Source organism: Hyla sarda, unplaced genomic scaffold (genome assembly GCF_029499605.1).
Source record: "Hyla sarda isolate aHylSar1 unplaced genomic scaffold, aHylSar1.hap1 scaffold_1169, whole genome shotgun sequence".
NCBI lineage: Eukaryota > Metazoa > Chordata > Amphibia > Anura > Hylidae > Hyla > Hyla sarda.
The window spans coordinates 40,275-60,152 of record NW_026607791.1 but is presented as its reverse complement, the minus strand read 5'-3'; the positions used below and the strand labels follow the sequence as shown (position 1 = coordinate 60,152).

The following is a 19,878-nucleotide window of genomic DNA, read 5'->3' as shown; positions in this document are numbered from 1 at the left end:
GAGTAGCCAGCACACCTGTGCAGGTAGGGCATGACATGATAGGCAGCTGCCTTGATAGCGGGTGGGTGCTGAATGTTCCTAATTGACAAAATAAGATTAATGCTTATGAAGAAATATAAAATCTCATCCCTTCCCCAATATCGCGCCACACCCCTACCCCTTAATTCCCTGGTTGAACTTGATGGACATATGTCTTTTTTCGACCGTACTAACTATGTAACTATGTAACATAACATGGGGGGGGGGGGTCTCCTGGCTGTTCACACAGGTGTGTCATTGCTGTACATTGACCATGCATTGCTTCTGTGGTATTGCAAAGGCAAAGACAAATGCTTCCAGCCATCCATTGCACTAATGGATTGGTCATCAGCTGGCTGTCTATGTCCCGCATCAATATAGACCAAAGTACAGAGGGTTAGGCTATGCTATTGTGCACCTACCTGATGCATCAGAAGGTGCGAGGCCCTTGCTAAATTCTGTGCACAGACTTTGAGATCTATGCTTTAGACTGTATCTAAACCTGCTCCAACATGGACTGACATTCTGGCCTACTTTCAGCCGATGCGACTTGTCTGTCGCTGAACAGTCGCTTTTTATGTATTCAGCACCTATGTATAATGTTGTAAAAATGCTCTAGAAGCTAAAGTCGCAGAAATGTCACACATATTTGGCCTGCAACTTTCTGTGCGACAAATTCAGACAGGAAAAATCAGTATAAATCCTTAGAAAATTATCCCCCAGTGTCTCCATCTGCTGGCGGTATTGAATAAGCATTGCTGCACTGATGGGGTATGCATTAGACGAAAAAAAAGAAGAAAAAGAAGAATAATACGCCCAGAAAAGAGGCGAAAAGGAGAAAAACGTAAAAAAACGTGAAAAAAAAGTAAGAGGAAGAGAAGGGAAAAAAAGGTGGAAATGGGTTTAAAAGTGATTTCGGCGGAGAAATATATATATATATATATATATATATATATATATATACGCGCACACACACACATATATATAAACGTATTCTCCGTTGAGATATTGCAGCCGCTGCTGTGTCCAGGCCCAGGAGCCTTAGCACTGTGCTGTGATGTCACTCAATACCACTGACATCACTAGGTGTAAACAACATCTCTCCTTTGCTGTGTATGTGACTATGGAGCTGTTTGGTGATGTCGTCTATTATGGCCTTCATAGAAGCAACAGGAGATTGTTGCATCCATCTAGAACCCTCAGAACTACAGTGCTATGATGTCACTCACTTCCACAGGCCTTGCAGAGTGTAAACAACAACAACCCAGCTTTGTTGTGTATGTAACCATAGGGATTTGTGATGTCACCTAGAACCTTCACAGCAGCGACAGCTTTATGAGGAGCATCAGCACTGCTCTGCCTGAGCAGAACCATCACCGCCATAGGTTGTCAAATAACCCGGGTTTAACCCACACAGGTAAGTCCAATGGGGTGCAGGCATGTCCTCTATGCTTACAGCTTCCCGTGGGTGTTGGTTTGATACCGTTTGGGGACAGCCAAGGAGGCATCTGCAGGCAACAAAGGTAGGTGTGTGCTTGTGTGTGTGTTTCCTATGCAGATCCTAAGCCCAGTGTCACATGCAAGTAGGAGGAGTAAGAAGGGTTCCTGGCAAATCCGGGTTATGGATTGCATTTAAAAAGGCCCCGTGGGAGTGCAATGGGCCCCTGTCTTGCTGCTTAGCAATAATGGTATGGGTTTAGGTTCTGCTGTGTGTACTGGTGGTTGACTGCCCCCCAGCCCAGAGTGTGCATGGAAAATTGTCTGGCAGCCTCCCTGACAGCAAGCAGTGATAGTGCCCATGAAGGGGACCTTGTTGGGCCCGCCCCTTTCACGGTTATCGCTTCTCGGCCTTTTGGCTAAGATCAAGTGTAGTATCTGTTCTTATCAGTTTAATATCTGATACGTCCCCTATCTGGGGACCATATATTAAATGGATTTTTGAGAACGGGGGCCGATTTCGAAGCTTGCTTCCGTCGCCCTATGCATTGACCCGATATGGCAGTATCTTCGGGTACAGTGCACCACCCCCTTACAGGGTTAAAAAGAAAGATTCCTACTTTCATTGCTACCTGCTTGCTGGCTAGCCAGCTAGCCAGCCCTGTGGGCCTTGCTGCTGCTGCTGCTGCAGCCAAAAAACAAAAGGTGGTGCTGCTGCTGCTTCTGCTTCTGCTTGTGTCTGGCCGCTGTTGGAGCGTCCAGGCACAGGACTTCTGCTGCTGCTGACTAAATGGCCTCCTTAATTGGATCATTTGAGTAGCCAGCACACCTGTGCAGGTAGGGCATGACATGATAGGCAGCTGCCTTGATAGCGGGTGGGTGCTGAATGTTCCTAATTGACAAAATAAGATTAATGCTTATGAAGAAATATAAAATCTCATCCCTTCCCCAATATCGCGCCACACCCCTACCCCTTAATTCCCTGGTTGAACTTGATGGACATATGTCTTTTTTCGACCGTACTAACTATGTAACTATGTAACATAACATGGGGGGGGGGGGGTCTCCTGGCTGTTCACACAGGTGTGTCATTGCTGTACATTGACCATGCATTGCTTCTGTGGTATTGCAAAGGCAAAGACAAATGCTTCCAGCCATCCATTGCACTAATGGATTGGTCATCAGCTGGCTGTCTATGTCCCGCATCAATATAGACCAAAGTACAGAGGGTTAGGCTATGCTATTGTGCACCTACCTGATGCATCAGAAGGTGCGAGGCCCTTGCTAAATTCTGTGCACAGACTTTGAGATCTATGCTTTAGACTGTATCTAAACCTGCTCCAACATGGACTGACATTCTGGCCTACTTTCAGCCGATGCGACTTGTCTGTCGCTGAACAGTCGCTTTTTATGTATTCAGCACCTATGTATAATGTTGTAAAAATGCTCTAGAAGCTAAAGTCGCAGAAATGTCACACATATTTGGCCTGCAACTTTCTGTGCGACAAATTCAGACAGGAAAAATCAGTATAAATCCTTAGAAAATTATCCCCCAGTGTCTCCATCTGCTGGCGGTATTGAATAAGCATTGCTGCACTGATGGGGTATGCATTAGACGAAAAAAAAGAAGAAAAAGAAGAATAATACGCCCAGAAAAGAGGCGAAAAGGAGAAAAACGTAAAAAAACGTGAAAAAAAAGTAAGAGGAAGAGAAGGGAAAAAAAGGTGGAAATGGGTTTAAAAGTGATTTCGGCGGAGAATATATATATATATATATATATATATATATATATATATATATATACGCGCACACACACACATATATATAAACGTATTCTCCGTTGAGATATTGCAGCCGCTGCTGTGTCCAGGCCCAGGAGCCTTAGCACTGTGCTGTGATGTCACTCAATACCACTGACATCACTAGGTGTAAACAACATCTCTCCTTTGCTGTGTATGTGACTATGGAGCTGTCTGGTGATGTCGTCTATTATGGCCTTCATAGAAGCAACAGGAGATTGTTGCATCCATCTAGAACCCTCAGAACTACAGTGCTATGATGTCACTCACTTCCACAGGCCTTGCAGAGTGTAAACAACAACAACCCAGCTTTGTTGTGTATGTAACCATAGGGATTTGTGATGTCACCTAGAACCTTCACAGCAGCGACAGCTTTATGAGGAGCATCAGCACTGCTCTGCCTGAGCAGAACCATCACCGCCATAGGTTGTCAAATAACCCGGGTTTAACCCACACAGGTAAGTCCAATGGGGTGCAGGCATGTCCTCTATGCTTACAGCTTCCCGTGGGTGTTGGTTTGATACCGTTTGGGGACAGCCAAGGAGGCATCTGCAGGCAACAAAGGTAGGTGTGTGCTTGTGTGTGTGTTTCCTATGCAGATCCTAAGCCCAGTGTCACATGCAAGTAGGAGGAGTAAGAAGGGTTCCTGGCAAATCCGGGTTATGGATTGCATTTAAAAAGGCCCCGTGGGAGTGCAATGGGCCCCTGTCTTGCTGCTTAGCAATAATGGTATGGGTTTAGGTTCTGCTGTGTGTACTGGTGGTTGACTGCCCCCCAGCCCAGAGTGTGCATGGAAAATTGTCTGGCAGCCTCCCTGACAGCAAGCAGTGATAGTGCCCATGAAGGGGACCTTGTTGGGCCCGCCCCTTTCACGGTTATCGCTTCTCGGCCTTTTGGCTAAGATCAAGTGTAGTATCTGTTCTTATCAGTTTAATATCTGATACGTCCCCTATCTGGGGACCATATATTAAATGGATTTTTGAGAACGGGGGCCGATTTCGAAGCTTGCTTCCGTCGCCCTATGCATTGACCCGATATGGCAGTATCTTCGGGTACAGTGCACCACCCCCTTACAGGGTTAAAAAGAAAGATTCCTACTTTCATTGCTACCTGCTTGCTGGCTAGCCAGCTAGCCAGCCCTGTGGGCCTTGCTGCTGCTGCTGCTGCAGCCAAAAAACAAAAGGTGGTGCTGCTGCTGCTTCTGCTTCTGCTTGTGTCTGGCCGCTGTTGGAGCGTCCAGGCACAGGACTTCTGCTGCTGCTGACTAAATGGCCTCCTTAATTGGATCATTTGAGTAGCCAGCACACCTGTGCAGGTAGGGCATGACATGATAGGCAGCTGCCTTGATAGCGGGTGGGTGCTGAATGTTCCTAATTGACAAAATAAGATTAATGCTTATGAAGAAATATAAAATCTCATCCCTTCCCCAATATCGCGCCACACCCCTACCCCTTAATTCCCTGGTTGAACTTGATGGACATATGTCTTTTTTCGACCGTACTAACTATGTAACTATGTAACATAACATGGGGGGGGGGGGTCTCCTGGCTGTTCACACAGGTGTGTCATTGCTGTACATTGACCATGCATTGCTTCTGTGGTATTGCAAAGGCAAAGACAAATGCTTCCAGCCATCCATTGCACTAATGGATTGGTCATCAGCTGGCTGTCTATGTCCCGCATCAATATAGACCAAAGTACAGAGGGTTAGGCTATGCTATTGTGCACCTACCTGATGCATCAGAAGGTGCGAGGCCCTTGCTAAATTCTGTGCACAGACTTTGAGATCTATGCTTTAGACTGTATCTAAACCTGCTCCAACATGGACTGACATTCTGGCCTACTTTCAGCCGATGCGACTTGTCTGTCGCTGAACAGTCGCTTTTTATGTATTCAGCACCTATGTATAATGTTGTAAAAATGCTCTAGAAGCTAAAGTCGCAGAAATGTCACACATATTTGGCCTGCAACTTTCTGTGCGACAAATTCAGACAGGAAAAATCAGTATAAATCCTTAGAAAATTATCCCCCAGTGTCTCCATCTGCTGGCGGTATTGAATAAGCATTGCTGCACTGATGGGGTATGCATTAGACGAAAAAAAAGAAGAAAAAGAAGAATAATACGCCCAGAAAAGAGGCGAAAAGGAGAAAAACGTAAAAAAACGTGAAAAAAAAGTAAGAGGAAGAGAAGGGAAAAAAAGGTGGAAATGGGTTTAAAAGTGATTTCGGCGGAGAAATATATATATATATATATATATATATATATATATATATATATCGCGCACACACACACATATATATAAACGTATTCTCCGTTGAGATATTGCAGCCGCTGCTGTGTCCAGGCCCAGGAGCCTTAGCACTGTGCTGTGATGTCACTCAATACCACTGACATCACTAGGTGTAAACAACATCTCTCCTTTGCTGTGTATGTGACTATGGAGCTGTTTGGTGATGTCGTCTATTATGGCCTTCATAGAAGCAACAGGAGATTGTTGCATCCATCTAGAACCCTCAGAACTACAGTGCTATGATGTCACTCACTTCCACAGGCCTTGCAGAGTGTAAACAACAACAACCCAGCTTTGTTGTGTATGTAACCATAGGGATTTGTGATGTCACCTAGAACCTTCACAGCAGCGACAGCTTTATGAGGAGCATCAGCACTGCTCTGCCTGAGCAGAACCATCACCGCCATAGGTTGTCAAATAACCCGGGTTTAACCCACACAGGTAAGTCCAATGGGGTGCAGGCATGTCCTCTATGCTTACAGCTTCCCGTGGGTGTTGGTTTGATACCGTTTGGGGACAGCCAAGGAGGCATCTGCAGGCAACAAAGGTAGGTGTGTGCTTGTGTGTGTGTTTCCTATGCAGATCCTAAGCCCAGTGTCACATGCAAGTAGGAGGAGTAAGAAGGGTTCCTGGCAAATCCGGGTTATGGATTGCATTTAAAAAGGCCCCGTGGGAGTGCAATGGGCCCCTGTCTTGCTGCTTAGCAATAATGGTATGGGTTTAGGTTCTGCTGTGTGTACTGGTGGTTGACTGCCCCCCAGCCCAGAGTGTGCATGGAAAATTGTCTGGCAGCCTCCCTGACAGCAAGCAGTGATAGTGCCCATGAAGGGGACCTTGTTGGGCCCGCCCCTTTCACGGTTATCGCTTCTCGGCCTTTTGGCTAAGATCAAGTGTAGTATCTGTTCTTATCAGTTTAATATCTGATACGTCCCCTATCTGGGGACCATATATTAAATGGATTTTTGAGAACGGGGGCCGATTTCGAAGCTTGCTTCCGTCGCCCTATGCATTGACCCGATATGGCAGTATCTTCGGGTACAGTGCACCACCCCCTTACAGGGTTAAAAAGAAAGATTCCTACTTTCATTGCTACCTGCTTGCTGGCTAGCCAGCTAGCCAGCCCTGTGGGCCTTGCTGCTGCTGCTGCTGCAGCCAAAAAACAAAAGGTGGTGCTGCTGCTGCTTCTGCTTCTGCTTGTGTCTGGCCGCTGTTGGAGCGTCCAGGCACAGGACTTCTGCTGCTGCTGACTAAATGGCCTCCTTAATTGGATCATTTGAGTAGCCAGCACACCTGTGCAGGTAGGGCATGACATGATAGGCAGCTGCCTTGATAGCGGGTGGGTGCTGAATGTTCCTAATTGACAAAATAAGATTAATGCTTATGAAGAAATATAAAATCTCATCCCTTCCCCAATATCGCGCCACACCCCTACCCCTTAATTCCCTGGTTGAACTTGATGGACATATGTCTTTTTTCGACCGTACTAACTATGTAACTATGTAACATAACATGGGGGGGGGGGGTCTCCTGGCTGTTCACACAGGTGTGTCATTGCTGTACATTGACCATGCATTGCTTCTGTGGTATTGCAAAGGCAAAGACAAATGCTTCCAGCCATCCATTGCACTAATGGATTGGTCATCAGCTGGCTGTCTATGTCCCGCATCAATATAGACCAAAGTACAGAGGGTTAGGCTATGCTATTGTGCACCTACCTGATGCATCAGAAGGTGCGAGGCCCTTGCTAAATTCTGTGCACAGACTTTGAGATCTATGCTTTAGACTGTATCTAAACCTGCTCCAACATGGACTGACATTCTGGCCTACTTTCAGCCGATGCGACTTGTCTGTCGCTGAACAGTCGCTTTTTATGTATTCAGCACCTATGTATAATGTTGTAAAAATGCTCTAGAAGCTAAAGTCGCAGAAATGTCACACATATTTGGCCTGCAACTTTCTGTGCGACAAATTCAGACAGGAAAAATCAGTATAAATCCTTAGAAAATTATCCCCCAGTGTCTCCATCTGCTGGCGGTATTGAATAAGCATTGCTGCACTGATGGGGTATGCATTAGACGAAAAAAAAGAAGAAAAAGAAGAATAATACGCCCAGAAAAGAGGCGAAAAGGAGAAAAACGTAAAAAAACGTGAAAAAAAAGTAAGAGGAAGAGAAGGGAAAAAAAGGTGGAAATGGGTTTAAAAGTGATTTCGGCGGAGAAATATATATATATATATATATATATATATATATATATATACGCGCACACACACACATATATATAAACGTATTCTCCGTTGAGATATTGCAGCCGCTGCTGTGTCCAGGCCCAGGAGCCTTAGCACTGTGCTGTGATGTCACTCAATACCACTGACATCACTAGGTGTAAACAACATCTCTCCTTTGCTGTGTATGTGACTATGGAGCTGTTTGGTGATGTCGTCTATTATGGCCTTCATAGAAGCAACAGGAGATTGTTGCATCCATCTAGAACCCTCAGAACTACAGTGCTATGATGTCACTCACTTCCACAGGCCTTGCAGAGTGTAAACAACAACAACCCAGCTTTGTTGTGTATGTAACCATAGGGATTTGTGATGTCACCTAGAACCTTCACAGCAGCGACAGCTTTATGAGGAGCATCAGCACTGCTCTGCCTGAGCAGAACCATCACCGCCATAGGTTGTCAAATAACCCGGGTTTAACCCACACAGGTAAGTCCAATGGGGTGCAGGCATGTCCTCTATGCTTACAGCTTCCCGTGGGTGTTGGTTTGATACCGTTTGGGGACAGCCAAGGAGGCATCTGCAGGCAACAAAGGTAGGTGTGTGCTTGTGTGTGTGTTTCCTATGCAGATCCTAAGCCCAGTGTCACATGCAAGTAGGAGGAGTAAGAAGGGTTCCTGGCAAATCCGGGTTATGGATTGCATTTAAAAAGGCCCCGTGGGAGTGCAATGGGCCCCTGTCTTGCTGCTTAGCAATAATGGTATGGGTTTAGGTTCTGCTGTGTGTACTGGTGGTTGACTGCCCCCCAGCCCAGAGTGTGCATGGAAAATTGTCTGGCAGCCTCCCTGACAGCAAGCAGTGATAGTGCCCATGAAGGGGACCTTGTTGGGCCCGCCCCTTTCACGGTTATCGCTTCTCGGCCTTTTGGCTAAGATCAAGTGTAGTATCTGTTCTTATCAGTTTAATATCTGATACGTCCCCTATCTGGGGACCATATATTAAATGGATTTTTGAGAACGGGGGCCGATTTCGAAGCTTGCTTCCGTCGCCCTATGCATTGACCCGATATGGCAGTATCTTCGGGTACAGTGCACCACCCCCTTACAGGGTTAAAAAGAAAGATTCCTACTTTCATTGCTACCTGCTTGCTGGCTAGCCAGCTAGCCAGCCCTGTGGGCCTTGCTGCTGCTGCTGCTGCAGCCAAAAAACAAAAGGTGGTGCTGCTGCTGCTTCTGCTTCTGCTTGTGTCTGGCCGCTGTTGGAGCGTCCAGGCACAGGACTTCTGCTGCTGCTGACTAAATGGCCTCCTTAATTGGATCATTTGAGTAGCCAGCACACCTGTGCAGGTAGGGCATGACATGATAGGCAGCTGCCTTGATAGCGGGTGGGTGCTGAATGTTCCTAATTGACAAAATAAGATTAATGCTTATGAAGAAATATAAAATCTCATCCCTTCCCCAATATCGCGCCACACCCCTACCCCTTAATTCCCTGGTTGAACTTGATGGACATATGTCTTTTTTCGACCGTACTAACTATGTAACTATGTAACATAACATGGGGGGGGGGGGTCTCCTGGCTGTTCACACAGGTGTGTCATTGCTGTACATTGACCATGCATTGCTTCTGTGGTATTGCAAAGGCAAAGACAAATGCTTCCAGCCATCCATTGCACTAATGGATTGGTCATCAGCTGGCTGTCTATGTCCCGCATCAATATAGACCAAAGTACAGAGGGTTAGGCTATGCTATTGTGCACCTACCTGATGCATCAGAAGGTGCGAGGCCCTTGCTAAATTCTGTGCACAGACTTTGAGATCTATGCTTTAGACTGTATCTAAACCTGCTCCAACATGGACTGACATTCTGGCCTACTTTCAGCCGATGCGACTTGTCTGTCGCTGAACAGTCGCTTTTTATGTATTCAGCACCTATGTATAATGTTGTAAAAATGCTCTAGAAGCTAAAGTCGCAGAAATGTCACACATATTTGGCCTGCAACTTTCTGTGCGACAAATTCAGACAGGAAAAATCAGTATAAATCCTTAGAAAATTATCCCCCAGTGTCTCCATCTGCTGGCGGTATTGAATAAGCATTGCTGCACTGATGGGGTATGCATTAGACGAAAAAAAAGAAGAAAAAGAAGAAGAATACGCCCAGAAAAGAGGCGAAAAGGAGAAAAACGTAAAAAAACGTGAAAAAAAAGTAAGAGGAAGAGAAGGGAAAAAAAGGTGGAAATGGGTTTAAAAGTGATTTCGGCGGAGAAATATATATATATATATATATATATATATATATATATATACGCGCACACACACACATATATATAAACGTATTCTCCGTTGAGATATTGCAGCCGCTGCTGTGTCCAGGCCCAGGAGCCTTAGCACTGTGCTGTGATGTCACTCAATACCACTGACATCACTAGGTGTAAACAACATCTCTCCTTTGCTGTGTATGTGACTATGGAGCTGTTTGGTGATGTCGTCTATTATGGCCTTCATAGAAGCAACAGGAGATTGTTGCATCCATCTAGAACCCTCAGAACTACAGTGCTATGATGTCACTCACTTCCACAGGCCTTGCAGAGTGTAAACAACAACAACCCAGCTTTGTTGTGTATGTAACCATAGGGATTTGTGATGTCACCTAGAACCTTCACAGCAGCGACAGCTTTATGAGGAGCATCAGCACTGCTCTGCCTGAGCAGAACCATCACCGCCATAGGTTGTCAAATAACCCGGGTTTAACCCACACAGGTAAGTCCAATGGGGTGCAGGCATGTCCTCTATGCTTACAGCTTCCCGTGGGTGTTGGTTTGATACCGTTTGGGGACAGCCAAGGAGGCATCTGCAGGCAACAAAGGTAGGTGTGTGCTTGTGTGTGTGTTTCCTATGCAGATCCTAAGCCCAGTGTCACATGCAAGTAGGAGGAGTAAGAAGGGTTCCTGGCAAATCCGGGTTATGGATTGCATTTAAAAAGGCCCCGTGGGAGTGCAATGGGCCCCTGTCTTGCTGCTTAGCAATAATGGTATGGGTTTAGGTTCTGCTGTGTGTACTGGTGGTTGACTGCCCCCCAGCCCAGAGTGTGCATGGAAAATTGTCCTCCCTGACAGCAAGCAGTGATAGTGCCCATGAAGGGGACCTTGTTGGGCCCGCCCCTTTCACGGTTATCGCTTCTCGGCCTTTTGGCTAAGATCAAGTGTAGTATCTGTTCTTATCAGTTTAATATCTGATACGTCCCCTATCTGGGGACCATATATTAAATGGATTTTTGAGAACGGGGGCCGATTTCGAAGCTTGCTTCCGTCGCCCTATGCATTGACCCGATATGGCAGTATCTTCGGGTACAGTGCACCACCCCCTTACAGGGTTAAAAAGAAAGATTCCTACTTTCATTGCTACCTGCTTGCTGGCTAGCCAGCTAGCCAGCCCTGTGGGCCTTGCTGCTGCTGCTGCTGCAGCCAAAAAACAAAAGGTGGTGCTGCTGCTGCTTCTGCTTCTGCTTGTGTCTGGCCGCTGTTGGAGCGTCCAGGCACAGGACTTCTGCTGCTGCTGACTAAATGGCCTCCTTAATTGGATCATTTGAGTAGCCAGCACACCTGTGCAGGTAGGGCATGACATGATAGGCAGCTGCCTTGATAGCGGGTGGGTGCTGAATGTTCCTAATTGACAAAATAAGATTAATGCTTATGAAGAAATATAAAATCTCATCCCTTCCCCAATATCGCGCCACACCCCTACCCCTTAATTCCCTGGTTGAACTTGATGGACATATGTCTTTTTTCGACCGTACTAACTATGTAACTATGTAACATAACATGGGGGGGGGGGTCTCCTGGCTGTTCACACAGGTGTGTCATTGCTGTACATTGACCATGCATTGCTTCTGTGGTATTGCAAAGGCAAAGACAAATGCTTCCAGCCATCCATTGCACTAATGGATTGGTCATCAGCTGGCTGTCTATGTCCCGCATCAATATAGACCAAAGTACAGAGGGTTAGGCTATGCTATTGTGCACCTACCTGATGCATCAGAAGGTGCGAGGCCCTTGCTAAATTCTGTGCACAGACTTTGAGATCTATGCTTTAGACTGTATCTAAACCTGCTCCAACATGGACTGACATTCTGGCCTACTTTCAGCCGATGCGACTTGTCTGTCGCTGAACAGTCGCTTTTTATGTATTCAGCACCTATGTATAATGTTGTAAAAATGCTCTAGAAGCTAAAGTCGCAGAAATGTCACACATATTTGGCCTGCAACTTTCTGTGCGACAAATTCAGACAGGAAAAATCAGTATAAATCCTTAGAAAATTATCCCCCAGTGTCTCCATCTGCTGGCGGTATTGAATAAGCATTGCTGCACTGATGGGGTATGCATTAGACGAAAAAAAAGAAGAAAAAGAAGAATAATACGCCCAGAAAAGAGGCGAAAAGGAGAAAAACGTAAAAAAACGTGAAAAAAAAGTAAGAGGAAGAGAAGGGAAAAAAAGGTGGAAATGGGTTTAAAAGTGATTTCGGCGGAGAAATATATATATATATATATATATATATATATATATATATATATATACGCGCACACACACACATATATATAAACGTATTCTCCGTTGAGATATTGCAGCCGCTGCTGTGTCCAGGCCCAGGAGCCTTAGCACTGTGCTGTGATGTCACTCAATACCACTGACATCACTAGGTGTAAACAACATCTCTCCTTTGCTGTGTATGTGACTATGGAGCTGTTTGGTGATGTCGTCTATTATGGCCTTCATAGAAGCAACAGGAGATTGTTGCATCCATCTAGAACCCTCAGAACTACAGTGCTATGATGTCACTCACTTCCACAGGCCTTGCAGAGTGTAAACAACAACAACCCAGCTTTGTTGTGTATGTAACCATAGGGATTTGTGATGTCACCTAGAACCTTCACAGCAGCGACAGCTTTATGAGGAGCATCAGCACTGCTCTGCCTGAGCAGAACCATCACCGCCATAGGTTGTCAAATAACCCGGGTTTAACCCACACAGGTAAGTCCAATGGGGTGCAGGCATGTCCTCTATGCTTACAGCTTCCCGTGGGTGTTGGTTTGATACCGTTTGGGGACAGCCAAGGAGGCATCTGCAGGCAACAAAGGTAGGTGTGTGCTTGTGTGTGTGTTTCCTATGCAGATCCTAAGCCCAGTGTCACATGCAAGTAGGAGGAGTAAGAAGGGTTCCTGGCAAATCCGGGTTATGGATTGCATTTAAAAAGGCCCCGTGGGAGTGCAATGGGCCCCTGTCTTGCTGCTTAGCAATAATGGTATGGGTTTAGGTTCTGCTGTGTGTACTGGTGGTTGACTGCCCCCCAGCCCAGAGTGTGCATGGAAAATTGTCTGGCAGCCTCCCTGACAGCAAGCAGTGATAGTGCCCATGAAGGGGACCTTGTTGGGCCCGCCCCTTTCACGGTTATCGCTTCTCGGCCTTTTGGCTAAGATCAAGTGTAGTATCTGTTCTTATCAGTTTAATATCTGATACGTCCCCTATCTGGGGACCATATATTAAATGGATTTTTGAGAACGGGGGCCGATTTCGAAGCTTGCTTCCGTCGCCCTATGCATTGACCCGATATGGCAGTATCTTCGGGTACAGTGCACCACCCCCTTACAGGGTTAAAAAGAAAGATTCCTACTTTCATTGCTACCTGCTTGCTGGCTAGCCAGCTAGCCAGCCCTGTGGGCCTTGCTGCTGCTGCTGCTGCAGCCAAAAAACAAAAGGTGGTGCTGCTGCTGCTTCTGCTTCTGCTTGTGTCTGGCCGCTGTTGGAGCGTCCAGGCACAGGACTTCTGCTGCTGCTGACTAAATGGCCTCCTTAATTGGATCATTTGAGTAGCCAGCACACCTGTGCAGGTAGGGCATGACATGATAGGCAGCTGCCTTGATAGCGGGTGGGTGCTGAATGTTCCTAATTGACAAAATAAGATTAATGCTTATGAAGAAATATAAAATCTCATCCCTTCCCCAATATCGCGCCACACCCCTACCCCTTAATTCCCTGGTTGAACTTGATGGACATATGTCTTTTTTCGACCGTACTAACTATGTAACTATGTAACATAACATGGGGGGGGGGGGTCTCCTGGCTGTTCACACAGGTGTGTCATTGCTGTACATTGACCATGCATTGCTTCTGTGGTATTGCAAAGGCAAAGACAAATGCTTCCAGCCATCCATTGCACTAATGGATTGGTCATCAGCTGGCTGTCTATGTCCCGCATCAATATAGACCAAAGTACAGAGGGTTAGGCTATGCTATTGTGCACCTACCTGATGCATCAGAAGGTGCGAGGCCCTTGCTAAATTCTGTGCACAGACTTTGAGATCTATGCTTTAGACTGTATCTAAACCTGCTCCAACATGGACTGACATTCTGGCCTACTTTCAGCCGATGCGACTTGTCTGTCGCTGAACAGTCGCTTTTTATGTATTCAGCACCTATGTATAATGTTGTAAAAATGCTCTAGAAGCTAAAGTCGCAGAAATGTCACACATATTTGGCCTGCAACTTTCTGTGCGACAAATTCAGACAGGAAAAATCAGTATAAATCCTTAGAAAATTATCCCCCAGTGTCTCCATCTGCTGGCGGTATTGAATAAGCATTGCTGCACTGATGGGGTATGCATTAGACGAAAAAAAAGAAGAAAAAGAAGAATAATACGCCCAGAAAAGAGGCGAAAAGGAGAAAAACGTAAAAAACGTGAAAAAAAAGTAAGAGGAAGAGAAGGGAAAAAAAGGTGGAAATGGGTTTAAAAGTGATTTCGGCGGAGAAATATATATATATATATATATATATATATATATATATATATATATATATATATATATACGCGCACACACACACATATATATAAACGTATTCTCCGTTGAGATATTGCAGCCGCTGCTGTGTCCAGGCCCAGGAGCCTTAGCACTGTGCTGTGATGTCACTCAATACCACTGACATCACTAGGTGTAAACAACATCTCTCCTTTGCTGTGTATGTGACTATGGAGCTGTTTGGTGATGTCGTCTATTATGGCCTTCATAGAAGCAACAGGAGATTGTTGCATCCATCTAGAACCCTCAGAACTACAGTGCTATGATGTCACTCACTTCCACAGGCCTTGCAGAGTGTAAACAACAACAACCCAGCTTTGTTGTGTATGTAACCATAGGGATTTGTGATGTCACCTAGAACCTTCACAGCAGCGACAGCTTTATGAGGAGCATCAGCACTGCTCTGCCTGAGCAGAACCATCACCGCCATAGGTTGTCAAATAACCCGGGTTTAACCCACACAGGTAAGTCCAATGGGGTGCAGGCATGTCCTCTATGCTTACAGCTTCCCGTGGGTGTTGGTTTGATACCGTTTGGGGACAGCCAAGGAGGCATCTGCAGGCAACAAAGGTAGGTGTGTGCTTGTGTGTGTGTTTCCTATGCAGATCCTAAGCCCAGTGTCACATGCAAGTAGGAGGAGTAAGAAGGGTTCCTGGCAAATCCGGGTTATGGATTGCATTTAAAAAGGCCCCGTGGGAGTGCAATGGGCCCCTGTCTTGCTGCTTAGCAATAATGGTATGGGTTTAGGTTCTGCTGTGTGTACTGGTGGTTGACTGCCCCCCAGCCCAGAGTGTGCATGGAAAATTGTCTGGCAGCCTCCCTGACAGCAAGCAGTGATAGTGCCCATGAAGGGGACCTTGTTGGGCCCGCCCCTTTCACGGTTATCGCTTCTCGGCCTTTTGGCTAAGATCAAGTGTAGTATCTGTTCTTATCAGTTTAATATCTGATACGTCCCCTATCTGGGGACCATATATTAAATGGATTTTTGAGAACGGGGGCCGATTTCGAAGCTTGCTTCCGTCGCCCTATGCATTGACCCGATATGGCAGTATCTTCGGGTACAGTGCACCACCCCCTTACAGGGTTAAAAAGAAAGATTCCTACTTTCATTGCTACCTGCTTGCTGGCTAGCCAGCTAGCCAGCCCTGTGGGCCTTGCTGCTGCTGCTGCTGCAGCCAAAAAACAAAAGGTGGTGCTGCTGCTGCTTCTGCTTCTGCTTGTGTCTGGCCGCTGTTGGAGCGTCCAGGCACAGGACTTCTGCTGCTGCTGACTAAATGGCCTCCTTAATTGGATCATTTGAGTAGCCAGCACACCTGTGCAGGTAGGGCATGACATGATAGGCAGCTGCCTTGATAGCGGGTGGGTGCTGAATGTTCCTAATTGACAAAATAAGATTAATGCTTATGAAGAAATATAAAATCTCATCCCTTCCCCAATATCGCGCCACACCCCTACCCCTTAATTCCCTGGTTGAACTTGATGGACATATGTCTTTTTTCGACCGTACTAACTATGTAACTATGTAACATAACATGGGGGGGGGGGTCTCCTGGCTGTTCACACAGGTGTGTCATTGCTGTACATTGACCATGCATTGCTTCTGTGGTATTGCAAAGGCAAAGACAAATGCTTCCAGCCATCCATTGCACTAATGGATTGGTCATCAGCTGGCTGTCTATGTCCCGCATCAATATAGACCAAAGTACAGAGGGTTAGGCTATGCTATTGTGCACCTACCTGATGCATCAGAAGGTGCGAGGCCCTTGCTAAATTCTGTGCACAGACTTTGAGATCTATGCTTTAGACTGTATCTAAACCTGCTCCAACATGGACTGACATTCTGGCCTACTTTCAGCCGATGCGACTTGTCTGTCGCTGAACAGTCGCTTTTTATGTATTCAGCACCTATGTATAATGTTGTAAAAATGCTCTAGAAGCTAAAGTCGCAGAAATGTCACACATATTTGGCCTGCAACTTTCTGTGCGACAAATTCAGACAGGAAAAATCAGTATAAATCCTTAGAAAATTATCCCCCAGTGTCTCCATCTGCTGGCGGTATTGAATAAGCATTGCTGCACTGATGGGGTATGCATTAGACGAAAAAAAAGAAGAAAAAGAAGAATAATACGCCCAGAAAAGAGGCGAAAAGGAGAAAAACGTAAAAAAACGTGAAAAAAAAGTAAGAGGAAGAGAAGGGAAAAAAAGGTGGAAATGGGTTTAAAAGTGATTTCGGCGGAGAAATATATATATATATATATATATATATATATATATATATATATATACGCGCACACACACACATATATATAAACGTATTCTCCGTTGAGATATTGCAGCCGCTGCTGTGTCCAGGCCCAGGAGCCTTAGCACTGTGCTGTGATGTCACTCAATACCACTGACATCACTAGGTGTAAACAACATCTCTCCTTTGCTGTGTATGTGACTATGGAGCTGTTTGGTGATGTCGTCTATTATGGCCTTCATAGAAGCAACAGGAGATTGTTGCATCCATCTAGAACCCTCAGAACTACAGTGCTATGATGTCACTCACTTCCACAGGCCTTGCAGAGTGTAAACAACAACAACCCAGCTTTGTTGTGTATGTAACCATAGGGATTTGTGATGTCACCTAGAACCTTCACAGCAGCGACAGCTTTATGAGGAGCATCAGCACTGCTCTGCCTGAGCAGAACCATCACCGCCATAGGTTGTCAAATAACCCGGGTTTAACCCACACAGGTAAGTCCAATGGGGTGCAGGCATGTCCTCTATGCTTACAGCTTCCCGTGGGTGTTGGTTTGATACCGTTTGGAGACAGCCAAGGAGGCATCTGCAGGCAACAAAGGTAGGTGTGTGCTTGTGTGTGTGTTTCCTATGCAGATCCTAAGCCCAGTGTCACATGCAAGTAGGAGGAGTAAGAAGGGTTCCTGGCAAATCCGGGTTATGGATTGCATTTAAAAAGGCCCCGTGGGAGTGCAATGGGCCCCTGTCTTGCTGCTTAGCAATAATGGTATGGGTTTAGGTTCTGCTGTGTGTACTGGTGGTTGACTGCCCCCCAGCCCAGAGTGTGCATGGAAAATTGTCTGGCAGCCTCCCTGACAGCAAGCAGTGATAGTGCCCATGAAGGGGACCTTGTTGGGCCCGCCCCTTTCACGGTTATCGCTTCTCGGCCTTTTGGCTAAGATCAAGTGTAGTATCTGTTCTTATCAGTTTAATATCTGATACGTCCCCTATCTGGGGACCATATATTAAATGGATTTTTGAGAACGGGGGCCGATTTCGAAGCTTGCTTCCGTCGCCCTATGCATTGACCCGATATGGCAGTATCTTCGGGTACAGTGCACCACCCCCTTACAGGGTTAAAAAGAAAGATTCCTACTTTCATTGCTACCTGCTTGCTGGCTAGCCAGCTAGCCAGCCCTGTGGGCCTTGCTGCTGCTGCTGCTGCAGCCAAAAAACAAAAGGTGGTGCTGCTGCTGCTTCTGCTTCTGCTTGTGTCTGGCCGCTGTTGGAGCGTCCAGGCACAGGACTTCTGCTGCTGCTGACTAAATGGCCTCCTTAATTGGATCATTTGAGTAGCCAGCACACCTGTGCAGGTAGGGCATGACATGATAGGCAGCTGCCTTGATAGCGGGTGGGTGCTGAATGTTCCTAATTGACAAAATAAGATTAATGCTTATGAAGAAATATAAAATCTCATCCCTTCCCCAATATCGCGCCACACCCCTACCCCTTAATTCCCTGGTTGAACTTGATGGACATATGTCTTTTTTCGACCGTACTAACTATGTAACTATGTAACATAACATGGGGGGGGGGGTCTCCTGGCTGTTCACACAGGTGTGTCATTGCTGTACATTGACCATGCATTGCTTCTGTGGTATTGCAAAGGCAAAGACAAATGCTTCCAGCCATCCATTGCACTAATGGATTGGTCATCAGCTGGCTGTCTATGTCCCGCATCAATATAGACCAAAGTACAGAGGGTTAGGCTATGCTATTGTGCACCTACCTGATGCATCAGAAGGTGCGAGGCCCTTGCTAAATTCTGTGCACAGACTTTGAGATCTATGCTTTAGACTGTATCTAAACCTGCTCCAACATGGACTGACATTCTGGCCTACTTTCAGCCGATGCGACTTGTCTGTCGCTGAACAGTCGCTTTTTATGTATTCAGCACCTATGTATAATGTTGTAAAAATGCTCTAGAAGCTAAAGTCGCAGAAATGTCACACATATTTGGCCTGCAACTTTCTGTGCGACAAATTCAGACAGGAAAAATCAGTATAAATCCTTAGAAAATTATCCCCCAGTGTCTCCATCTGCTGGCGGTATTGAATAAGCATTGCTGCACTGATGGGGTATGCATTAGACGAAAAAAAAGAAGAAAAAGAAGAATAATACGCCCAGAAAAGAGGCGAAAAGGAGAAAAACGTAAAAAAACGTGAAAAAAAAGTAAGAGGAAGAGAAGGAAAAAAAAGGTGGAAATGGGTTTAAAAGTGATTTCGGCGGAGAAATATATATATATATATATATATATATATATATATATATATATATACGCGCACACACACACATATATATAAACGTATTCTCCGTTGAGATATTGCAGCCGCTGCTGTGTCCAGGCCCAGGAGCCTTAGCACTGTGCTGTGATGTCACTCAATACCACTGACATCACTAGGTGTAAACAACATCTCTCCTTTGCTGTGTATGTGACTATGGAGCTGTTTGGTGATGTCGTCTATTATGGCCTTCATAGAAGCAACAGGAGATTGTTGCATCCATCTAGAACCCTCAGAACTACAGTGCTATGATGTCACTCACTTCCACAGGCCTTGCAGAGTGTAAACAACAACAACCCAGCTTTGTTGTGTATGTAACCATAGGGATTTGTGATGTTACCTAGAACCTTCACAGCAGCGACAGCTTTATGAGGAGCATCAGCACTGCTCTGCCTGAGCAGAACCATCACCGCCATAGGTTGTCAAATAACCCGGGTTTAACCCACACAGGTAAGTCCAATGGGGTGCAGGCATGTCCTCTATGCTTACAGCTTCCCGTGGGTGTTGGTTTGATACCGTTTGGGGACAGCCAAGGAGGCATCTGCAGGCAACAAAGGTAGGTGTGTGCTTGTGTGTGTGTTTCCTATGCAGATCCTAAGCCCAGTGTCACATGCAAGTAGGAGGAGTAAGAAGGGTTCCTGGCAAATCCGGGTTATGGATTGCATTTAAAAAGGCCCCGTGGGAGTGCAAT

At 45.9% G+C, this 19,878-nt stretch overlaps 8 non-coding genes across 8 annotated transcripts; all 8 read left to right on the top strand.

The window, feature by feature from the left end:
- The first annotated feature begins 1,854 nt into the window (after positions 1–1,854).
- Positions 1,855–2,045, top strand: LOC130302544 (U2 spliceosomal RNA). Its single transcript, XR_008852741.1, has one exon. It is a non-coding gene; the product is annotated as a U2 spliceosomal RNA (small nuclear RNA).
- Positions 2,046–4,131: 2,086 nt separating this feature from the next.
- Positions 4,132–4,322, top strand: LOC130302543 (U2 spliceosomal RNA). Its single transcript, XR_008852740.1, has one exon. It is a non-coding gene; the product is annotated as a U2 spliceosomal RNA (small nuclear RNA).
- Positions 4,323–6,405: 2,083 nt separating this feature from the next.
- On the top strand, positions 6,406–6,596 carry LOC130302542 (U2 spliceosomal RNA). The gene has a single exon (XR_008852739.1). It is a non-coding gene; the product is annotated as a U2 spliceosomal RNA (small nuclear RNA).
- Positions 6,597–8,676: 2,080 nt separating this feature from the next.
- On the top strand, positions 8,677–8,867 carry LOC130302541 (U2 spliceosomal RNA). The gene has a single exon (XR_008852738.1). It is a non-coding gene; the product is annotated as a U2 spliceosomal RNA (small nuclear RNA).
- Positions 8,868–10,940: 2,073 nt separating this feature from the next.
- On the top strand, positions 10,941–11,131 carry LOC130302540 (U2 spliceosomal RNA). The gene has a single exon (XR_008852737.1). It is a non-coding gene; the product is annotated as a U2 spliceosomal RNA (small nuclear RNA).
- Positions 11,132–13,216: 2,085 nt separating this feature from the next.
- On the top strand, positions 13,217–13,407 carry LOC130302539 (U2 spliceosomal RNA). Its single transcript, XR_008852736.1, has one exon. It is a non-coding gene; the product is annotated as a U2 spliceosomal RNA (small nuclear RNA).
- Positions 13,408–15,504: 2,097 nt separating this feature from the next.
- On the top strand, positions 15,505–15,695 carry LOC130302538 (U2 spliceosomal RNA). Its single transcript, XR_008852735.1, has one exon. It is a non-coding gene; the product is annotated as a U2 spliceosomal RNA (small nuclear RNA).
- Positions 15,696–17,780: 2,085 nt separating this feature from the next.
- LOC130302537 (U2 spliceosomal RNA) lies at positions 17,781–17,971 on the top strand. The gene has a single exon (XR_008852734.1). It is a non-coding gene; the product is annotated as a U2 spliceosomal RNA (small nuclear RNA).
- The last annotated feature ends 1,907 nt before the right edge of the window (positions 17,972–19,878 follow it).